The sequence below is a fragment of the Ailuropoda melanoleuca genome, chromosome 2 (genome assembly GCF_002007445.2).
Source record: "Ailuropoda melanoleuca isolate Jingjing chromosome 2, ASM200744v2, whole genome shotgun sequence".
Taxonomy (NCBI): Eukaryota; Metazoa; Chordata; class Mammalia; order Carnivora; family Ursidae; genus Ailuropoda; species Ailuropoda melanoleuca.
In genome coordinates, this window is record NC_048219.1 from 108,887,150 (window position 1) to 108,897,666 (window position 10,517).

Below are 10,517 nucleotides of genomic sequence, written 5' to 3' on the forward strand. Positions count from 1 at the left end.
ATCACGGACTTAATGGTGTGCAAACAACACAAACTTATATCTCCCAGTTATGAAGGACAGGAAGTGCCACAGTCGAGGTGCCAGCAGATTTAGGATCTGGTGAGGGACTGTGTTCTGGCTTATAGACGCTTGTCCTTTTTCTGTGTTCCCGTGGTGGAAGGGACAGGGGAGCTCTCTGGGGTGTCTTTTATAAGGAAACTAATCTCCTGTGTGTGGGCTCTGCTCTCATGACCTAATCACCTCCCCAAGGCCCCACTTCCCAACACCAGAGCATTATGGGTTAGGATATCAAGATCTGAATTGAGGGGAGACGTACATGTTCAGTCTCTAGCAGGGCTCTCCTACACTCAAGGTACTGTCTGAGATCTGTGATACCAGAGTCTTCAGATGAATGCAAATCTGGACAGCTGGTGAACCTCTCGTCAAGGCCTCCCTAAAGTTGAGACAAAGGAAGTTCTTGCTCTTTCTAGAACTGAAAAAATAAAAAGCCAGCAATTGTCCTGGTAGTCATAAGTATGTATCATGATTTACATAATCCGAATGGCTGGGAGAGCTGAGAACTGGCTCGTACAGGAGGTTAGGCAAATCCGTGCTAAGGAGTATAATGCTGCGAACTGTCACTGGCTATTTAAACTTCACAGGGAGTGCCTTCTGGAAGAGGCAGCTGGAATTGTTAAGTTCCCTCAGAGAATAGAGTGTGATGGCTTCTCACACTTAAGGCTGTCCAAAATGCAAATGCAGTGGCTGCCCGGGGTGGCCTAGTGCTGGAGGGGCTGCTGAAAGCCCAGTAGCAGGTCTCTGCATCACAGAGATGTGATCTGGCCACGACTTGGGTGGCCACGGTGGAATTTGGGGAACTTGCTTCACTGGACAGAAACGCTGCCTGCGGGATTCTGGCTGACTGTGTGCTGGGGACCTGGGGGAAGGGCAGTCTTTGTGGTGGGGGATGAAATGGGCTCCGTGTGGTAGCTCATATCCTGTTCCCTTGCTAGAAATCCTGTCCTGTTCTCCCTCCATCGAGGCGGCCTCGCCATCTTCAGATCCTTGGCTCTGACCCCTTCCTCCAGTAAGCCCTCCTGATCCGTGCCTGCAAACCGCCTCTCCTCGAGGCCCTGCAGCAGCGCTGCTCTTGCCTTCCTTGGTTGTTGCCATGGACCCTGCATGAGGGCATCTCTGCTGCTACCTTACCTGCCTTTTGGGAAGAGCTGACAATGCCCACATGAAAGGCAGGAGCCCAGGGCTCTTTCCTGAGATGCGCATTGTAAGAAGCCTCCCTGGGGCCAGGACCCCCTGCTGTGGGATTTGTCCTTGTTCAAGAATGGAGCCCTGTCCATTTCAGCTGGAAGGCTACTGCTCGTTCCTTTCATTTCTTTGCCTTCAACAGATGTTAACCGAGCACTGTCTATGTGCCAGGCCCATGGCTAGACCCCAGGACACTTTATTTAGAAAGAGTCCAGTTTTGGGGGAAGCCTGGAATGTGTGTAGATGTCATGAGGGGGAGAATTCCGTTCACTCAGGTCTAAGGTGCACTTTCTGTTAAGAGGAGCCCTCAGAGGCTCACGCTGGACTGCTCTCCCCCAGGGGTCGGCTGTGGCAAGGAGGGTCTCTCTCTCAGCTGAAGCAAGAGCGCTGGGGCGGAGAGGGCAGGTATCTTTAGGAATGGACAATATATCAGGGAGGGCGTGACAGCAGAGATTTTTGGCACTGGGAAGCTTTGAGGAGAAGGACGGATGTGCAGAGAGGATTTTTAGGAGCCTTTTCTGTGGATAGTGCAGTGTAATCCTTACCTCCTCCCAGCAGTGTCCTTTAAGGAAAACAGGGCAGATTTGGGGAATGGCGAGTACTTGGTGTGGCTGGGCTCAGAGCCCTTCAAAGTGGCTCTGGGGGTTGAGGTTAAGCAGGTGGCCTGGGCAGCTGGTCTCCACATCACAACCTGTGCTTCTCCCGATAGATAGATATCCTTTGGTTAGAATGTACTTTTAGCAAAATGTATGCATACTCAATAATTTTATTTCACTGTTTAATCTTTTTAATATATTCCATTAGCTGATATTATTTCCCTTTTTTGCTTTTTATCTATAGTTTTGATTGTAGTACTGTTCTTTTATGATGCAATCCTACCGTTTATCTTGGCTGTCTTTTATTGTTCTCACATTTTAAGTGCGTGTGGTTAAACGCCTCAAATTTATTTTCCAGGGGCGCCTGGGTGGCACAGCTGTTAAGCGTCTGCCTTCGGCTCAGGGCGTGATCCTGGCATTATGGGATCGAGCCCCACATCAGGCTCCTCCACTATGAGCCTGCTTCTTCCTCTCCCACTTACCCTGCTTGTGTTCCCTCTCTCGCTGGCTGTCTGTCAAATAAATAAAATCTTTAAAAAAATTATTTTCCAGCATTTTTCAGTTTTGCTGGTATTCACAGCATGTTTTAAGCTAATGTTTACTTATGGCTTTTACTTTTTTACTTTTCCAAGACTGTTTTTGTCCTTTTGGCTTATTTCATCTTATTTCTGTCATCGATAGCTGTGCTGATGTCTGGCCTCATGTCAGACCTGCCCGTTCATTTTCCTGCAGTCCCTGGCAGTGCTGTGGGCAGAGCAGGTGGCCCTAAATCTTTGAGAGAGAGTGCCTGAATGCATGATTCATTCGTGTCTAGTCAATCACCGGGTCCTGGCCATTGTACTTCCTGAACGTTTTAAATCCAGCACTTTATCCTCCCTGCCACCGTGTCAGTATAGGCCACCACAATCTCTCACTTGGGTCCCCATACGGCCTCCTAACGGCTTCCTGTCCCCTCTTCCCTTCTCTCCAATCTGTTCGCCACCCTGCAGCACAGTGGTATTTTTAAAATGTAGAAAGAAAAAAAAAAATACAAACACACTCCCATTTATTTTTGGCTAATGAGTTAGGATATATAACATTTTTTTAAAAATCGCAAGAAGACACGCTTCTGATTTAAAAAAGATTCATGTTCGTTTAAAAAACATTTCCACTCCGGAAAATTTCAGGCCTAGATGAAACGAGAGAGAATAGTATAATGAACGCCCATGTTCCCATCCTCTGACTTCAGCCACTGTCAGCCATTCACCATTTCCTCATCAACCTCCCTTTCTGTTTTTGATTTTGTATTTTGCTTTAGTGGCAACATTTTTGTATTTTTGTCAGTGTGATGATTCTTAAACACAGATGTGTACTTGTCACTGGCCTGCTGAAAGCCTTTCTGTGTCACTTGAGATCTGCGGGCTCAGGCGCTAACACCACAGTCTACACCCACTGGCCTTGGCTTATCAGCAGTCTCCTCTGTTTCCCCTCATCTCCTCCTCACTCCCTTACGGTCCCACGGAAGCCCTTGCTTTCCTCGAACTACCATCCACTCTCTCTGCTGGTAGGCCTGCACCCCTTCATCTGGGGTGTCTAGTTTCTCCCACCCCACCCCATACCCCGTATGGCTCTTGTTTTCTTTTTATATCTGAGATCCAGGCTTCAAGGTCCCGAGCTCCAGGAAGCCATCCTGACTCTCCTTCTCTGACTCTTTCCCCTGCTACCTTTTCCTCCTGCTGGAGAATTAATTCCACTCTTTTATGATTGCCTGTTTACATATTTATTTCCCTCCCAGTCTCTGAGCTCCTTGAGGGTAGAATGTTGATCCCCACCCCCTCACTTTTCATTATAGGAAAGAATGAACGAAGACGTATTTGATCTTGTCTTCCAGGATGTTCTGGCTGCCTGGGATTGGGATGCTCTTGACACCTCTCCGTTACCCATTCGCTGCGCATGTCACCATTCATGGTCATTCACATGTCACTGTGCATTGTGGTCAGCTCAGCCTGGGACAACTTTGGTGAATAGTGAGGGCAAGTCAAGGCATCCGTGGACCCACCCTCTCTGCTTTCCTGCCAGATCAGGGACTTTCTAGGTCATGAGAGTCTGTGCAGCGGCCAAAATGTAGATCTGCTTTGTGCCAGTGCCCCATCCTTGCCCGGGGATCCAGGGCCTGGGGTATATCTGGGTCTGCATACGCTGGGGGTGATGGGCTCTTCATATAATTGTCCAAGGCTGCCCTCTGGAAGTCGATCAGCAAGCCTGACAAGCAGCGCTCGGGGCTCCATGGCATTGCTTTTTGTTAGAGGCATAAACGTCGGACTGCTTGCCTGTTCGGCCTTTGTGTAAGAATAGAGCATGTTTCTTCCGTGGGCTGTATCTTATCCATTCGCCTTGCACACATTTATATCTGGATGGATTAGATGAGCTCAGTGAATGGTCTCTCTGCTTCTTGAAGATAGGGCAGAGTTTTACACCCACACGTAATCTCTGAGAATATTATCCAAAAACTGGGTCATCTATTGTAAAGGAAATAAGGTAGTAATTACATTTAACTGAAGTCCCGTACTGGTGGTTTCATTTTAGAGGGAGTGCGGCGCCCTAATTACTTATTGGTGAGGTTACACTGGCTGTGGGGTTTTGTTTTTTTTTTTTCCCTGAAAGCGGTAGTGGTAGGTTGTATTTAATAAGTTAGATGATGATTTCTGGGCTTGAATTTTTAACTGGCAGAGTCTCACCTTCGAGGGCAAGTTCTGTTTCCTTGTGCCCTTTCCAGGTCCACCTGATGGAAGGCAGTTCCCCTGCACAGTTGTTCAGCTCCGCCACCCAGGGGTAGCTTTTGGCACAAGAACCGTGTAGACAGACAAGACCAGGCTAAGAAAAGAAAGCAGCAATCTGGGGTGGGTTCTTTGCACGTATGCAGTCAGTTGTCACAGCTGGTTGGGATATAAGTGATCCACTGTCTCCCCCACTTTTTATTTTCTGATTGGAAAGGGTACAGAGAAGCAAGGCCTGTGGAAATCCAGCCCACTAATCAGGTGGCAGGGCTGGTAGGAGAACCCAGGTGTCAGGACTCACATTAAGGGAACTGCCACTTGTCACCTTTCCGTAGGGGAGCCTGAGGTCTGGACAGCTGGGGACAGTGGGACTCCAGCTGGAATTGGGTGCCCAGGAAATGCTGCGTGAGTGCATGCTGAGTGACGGGGTTGGAACGGTTTGGCTGCACCCACCATATGTGGATTATATGGCCTTCTCACATTTCTTCTAGACTTGAGATCCATTTAGATCACTCAGAGTGACCAGCCATCCATTTAGATCACCTGGGCAGCAGTCCCAAAGTGCTTGTGGATTACCACTTGGTTTCCACCTGCCCTTTACTCAGAGGTCTTTGACCAGAGGCCTCCTCCCTTACCCCTTCCTCTCCTTCCCCCATCTTCCTCACCCCTCCCTCCCCCTTTCCTTCCTCACTTTTCCCTCTCCCTCCCTCATCTCTCCCTCTTCCTCCCTCAACTCTCCCTCATCCCCCCATCTCTCCCTCACCCCTCCCCTCCCTTACTCCTCCCTCCTCCCTTCCTCCCTCTCCCTTTGCTTATCCAGTCCAGACAAATCAACTAAGTAAAGACCATTAAACTTCCCAGGGGTGCCTGTTCTTGTTTTCCTGTGGCTTCTTCACTGAGGGCTACTGTCATTAGTGTTTGTGAGGAAAACCTACTGTTAAACCTATAGCTTGCTATGTTTCTTTTAAAAAAAATTTTTTTTATTTGTTCGGGGGGCTCACCAATATGGTTCATTGACTTTTTCTTAAGTACTTTTCCTACTGACTGACTCCTCCTCGATGAAGTGGTTCAGGGGACTGGGAAGCCAGCCCGGTGAAGTTGTTGTGTGTCTTTGTGCGGAAGTCGCCAGCTTTGCGGTGGGAACCTTGCCAAGGAGAATGACACCGGGGTTGTGCTTCAAAGCCCCATCTTGGCTTGGTGCATGTGAGGTTCTGGTAAAGCTGGACAATTTTTACGAGCAAGGAAAAAAATCATAAACAGCAAAATAATAGCTCAGCTCTAGAGATTCCTTAAAGAGCAAAGAAGGACCACAGAGCACATCTGAGCTGGTTAATAAGGAAGCCAAGTACAATGGGTCCGTATATAACCTGCTCCCACGTTCTATCAATATATAATTACCACATATTTTCCAGTCTGCCCCTGAGAGATGTGGCAGGTAAAATAGATTGAGAAGAAAATAATGGTGCTTGCTGCACAATATATTAGATTGATACCTGTTAATACTGGAGCGGGCTCCTTGCAGGATGATTGGAAAGCCCGGGATGCTCTCGGTACAGACCGAGGGACTGTTTAAGCTCTTTGTTCTTTTAAATACCTCTGTACACGTGGGTCTGTGTAGCATGCAGAGCATGGAAATTTATTGACTCCCTGTCTTAGGGGTTGGAGGTCTTATCAAACTCAACCAGGGGAAACCTAGGGGTTATGTGGAAAAACGGTTTGTCTCCACTTCCCTCCCCTGCCCCCAGTGCCAGAGGCATTGTTGCAGGTTTTATCTCCTCTGTTGGGGTTGGTGGGGGCCTTGGGAGGGGCCCTGTGGTGCTGGAGTTGGGGTCATGCATTTATCACCAGACCAAAACAGACTCCGAGCTGTTTTTCCCCATTTTCTTCTTTCCTTAAAAAAAGGTGCGGGGGGTGGGGGGCGCCTGAGTGGCTCAGTTGGTTGGGCCGTGATCCTGGGGTCCAGGGATAGAGCCCCACATGGGGCCCCTTACTCAGCCAGGAGTCCACTTCTCCCTCTGCCCTTCCCCCTTGCTTGTGCACTCTCTCTCTCTCTCTCAAATAAATAAAATCTTTAAAAAAAAAAGAATATTTGGAAAATGTAAATACACGAAATACAAGTATAGTCGCCAAAAATCTATTTTTTCTCTTGCATATGACCTTTTGGTCTCATAAAAATAGTAGACATATGTATTTTTATAATTACCATTAGTGTACACATACTTTCTGAAATTTTGATCTTTTCCCCCACGTGCTACGTGACATTTCCCCCCTGCTTTTACCCAGTTTTCACGCTAGTCATCTTAAATTAAGGCTACCTAACCTCTCATCATGATGGTAAGTCAGAATTTAAGTTAGCACAGATATGTCTCATGAGATGCCCAGCACAATGACTCCTGTTTATTAATTCATTTGTTTGTTTCTTCATTTATCAAACTAACACTTATCAGCCATGGGTTCTGTGCCAGCATTAGTAAGACATAGTTCTTGCCTTTAAGGAGTCCCCAGGCTAGAGACAGGCAAACTAAGGATGAGCATTAAAAGAAAACAGTTTTTATACTCACAATACTTCTGACACCAAATGTGTGAGCAGTTTTCCTACACCAATCAGTTTCGGACTCTCTGGACACCAACTGGGTTTCCTACAAATCAATTCTGACACTACCCGGAGTTAGCAGGGACCCCACAGGTTAAGGGCTCCATTCCACAAGACTGCCCCCCCTTCAGATGCCAATCACGCAGGAGAAAGGTCTCCTGCGCTTCTGACCCACTAGCTGTAAATTGAAGGTTCCCCCACTCCCGTTTTCAGGCTGGATAATTTGCTATAATTGCTCACAGAACTCCAGGAAACGCTTTACTTACACTTACCAGTTTATTATAAAGGATACAACTCAGGAAGAGTCAGTTGGAAGAGATGCACAGGGAGAGGTGTGTGGCAAGGACTTGGAATTTGGAGCCCCCGACCCTCTACTGGCATAGCACCTTCCCAGCACCTCAGTGTGTTCACCAACCTGGAAAGCTCTCTGAACCCCGTGGTTTAGAGTTTTTATCGAGGTTCCATTATGTAGGCACAGTTACTTAAATCGGCGTCCACTGGCTCCATCTTTAGCGCTTCTCCCTTCCCCCTTCCCTGGGGATGCGGCTGAAAGTGCCAACCTTCTCATCACCTGGTTGATTCCTCTGGCAAACAGCTCCCAGCTGCCAGGAGTCCCCTCATTAGCATGAACTCAGGTGTTTGAAAGGGGCTTATTATGAATAACAAAGACACAAGTCTTACTGCTACCACTCAGGAAATTTCAAAGTTTTCAGGAGTTCTGAACCAGGGACGGAGACCAAATCTGCTCTTTCTTACTGTGTCACAATATCACAGCCATCCGGGTAGATGGATAGACTTGAGGACAGCGCTCGGTACTCCCTGTAGGCTTGGGTCTGTGGTGTAAAGCGTGGAGGAATTCTCCCACCTGGAGTCCTCAGAGAAGGTCTGGGGTGCTCGAGCTGGGCCTTGGCAGCAAGCGGGGTTTCAGCACACACAGGTCAGGGCAGCCTGTGAAGAGTGAGCGTGGCTCACTCCCACTAGGGTGACTGTGTGCTTTGTGATGCAAACGGGGACGCTCCTGAGGTGAAGGGGGGACAGCGGGTGCAATCCACGCCGGTTCCTGGCAAACCGGATGTGTGGAATCCTCATCAGAACCGAGGTGTGCTAGAGCTGGAGGAAGGGCAGGGTCCTCTTGTAACGTGCAGCGTCAAGGCCGCTGCCCTCCTCCTGACTGGTCAGAGCAGCCTGGGAATATGCATTTTAACAAGTGCCAGGTGTTTCCCTTGCAGTTCACGGGCTACATTCTTTTTAAATTTAGGAGCCTATTTAAGACTTCTCACTGTGGAAATCCTTGAGAGTACATACAAAAGCAGAATAAAGAATCCCATATGTGTTCATTCGGCCCCAATAATTAGCAATACATTTTCGTAATGTTTCATCTTATCTCTGTATCCTTTTTTCTGTGTACAATCTTTTTTAAGTTAGAGTATTTTAAAGCAATTTTCAGACATTATTTCACCCATATCCAACATGGACTTCTTTTTTACACAACCGCAATACCATTATCACACCTAACAAAATTCATGATAATCTTTAACATCCTCTCACACTCCGCTGTTGAAATTTCCCTAATTGTCTCAAAAATGTCTCTTCAGAGTTGGTTTGTTAATATCCAATAAAGACTCTCACTGTTTTTGGTGGTAACGCTTAAGTCTGAGGCTTTTTTTTTCTTCCCCCCCTCCACGTTTTTACTGAAATTCCAGCTAGTTAACGTATAGTGCAATATGAGTTTCAGGTGTCGAGTTTAGTGATTCATCACTTGCATACAACACCTCGTGCTCAGAGACTTTTTATTTTTTATTTATTTTTTTAAAAGATTTTTTAATTTCTTTATTCGACAGAGATAGAGACAGCCAGCGAGAGAGGGAACACAAGCAGGGGCAGTGGGAGAGGAAGAAACAGGCTCATAGAGGAAGAGCCTGACGTGGGGCTCGATCCCATAACGCCAGGATCATGCCCTGAGCCGAAGGCAGATGCTTAACCGCTGTGCCACCCAGGCGCCCCCAGAGACTACTTTTTAAACCTGTTCTGTATACTTATGGAAGAAATGGGCCATGTGTCATGCGCAGTTGCACAGATCACATCTTGAGGAACACGAATTTGGACCTTCTTATCTAAGTTATCAATAGTCTTTATTTCTGGAGAACTCTCCCTTGGACTTGGGGAGCCCCTTGCACAGCCTGGCAGCCATCAGGGGTGAGAGGACTTCGCCATATGGCGAACATTCATTTCATTGTTTATTCATTTTTTTCATCAGATAGTATTCCAATGTGGCGTTCACCCTCCAGGTTCAACGATGTAAAAGAAAGTTCCTGTCTTCCAGGAGTGCCCAAGTGCCATCGAACTGGGTCAGTGAGGACAGTAAGGAGTCCTGGATGCTGGGTCTTACCCACACAGGGGAGAGCAAGAAGGTATGGAGAACTAGATATCCATTCCCCCATCTTTATGTATTTATTACCTTTTGACTTCATCGTGACTTTTAAAACCATTTAAAAATGTTTATGGAAATTAAAATAATACACAGCTGAGTCAGTAGAGAGTTGACATTTTTCCTCCTGTCCCTTTTCATCTCAACTTTGGAAGTCATTGATATCAGCTGTGTGGTGTGTGTCCTTGAGCCACGTCTTGTAAGCGGAGAGGGCCTTCTGCAGGTGGCCACGGGGCGTGAGGGCTTTGGGAGGTTCTGGCTGAGGAGGATTCCCTTGATCCTGGGGGCAGTGGGGAGCCCCTGAAGGACGCCGAGCTGGAAGGAGGCATGCTCAGATGTGTGCTGACAGACCTCTGTGGCCAAGTGTAGCCCAGGAGAGATAAGGAGCACCTGAGCTAGGCAAGTAGCTGTAGGAATGGAGAGGGGACACATGTGACCAAGGGGGTGAGGAGTGTCCTTTCCTTACTGGGCACTCTCATGCTGGCCATCACCTCCCCTTGAGACGTTGTGCTAACCACAGGCGTCCACTTAGTTTGCTCCCGCAGCCCTTGGATGGGTTGGCAGAGGTTACTTAGAAGCACTGCTCTCAGCAGGTTTCTCAGTGGGGTGCAGGCCCAGCAGGGCCCATGATTATTAATTAGTGACAAAGGGGCATGGAGGGGGGAGTGGCAGCTTGTATGTGCCACTCTTGGCCCAGCTGCGGTGAAGGATGGTGGGGGGAGGGCCAGGTAGCTTGTGATACTCCAAGAGCGGAGGCAGCAGCATCAGGGATAAAAGCACAAGCTTTGGAGTTGGAAATATCTGGGTTCGAATTCTGGCTTTACCACCTGCGTGATCTTGGACCAGTGAATGAACTCTTCTGACCTCCAGCTTGTGCGTCTGTGAAGTGGGATGGATGAAAC

At 47.9% G+C, this 10,517-nt stretch overlaps 1 long non-coding RNA gene across 1 annotated transcript in view; it reads left to right on the forward strand.

The window, feature by feature from the left end:
• The window catches only part of LOC117801066, a 32,474-nt gene extending 22,875 nt beyond the window's left edge, over nt 1-9,599 (forward strand). Inside the window, exon 3 of the long non-coding RNA XR_004623452.1 lies at nt 9,511-9,599. This is a non-coding gene — a long non-coding RNA (uncharacterized LOC117801066). The remainder of the gene's footprint in view (nt 1-9,510) is intronic.
• The last annotated feature ends 918 nt before the right edge of the window (nt 9,600-10,517 follow it).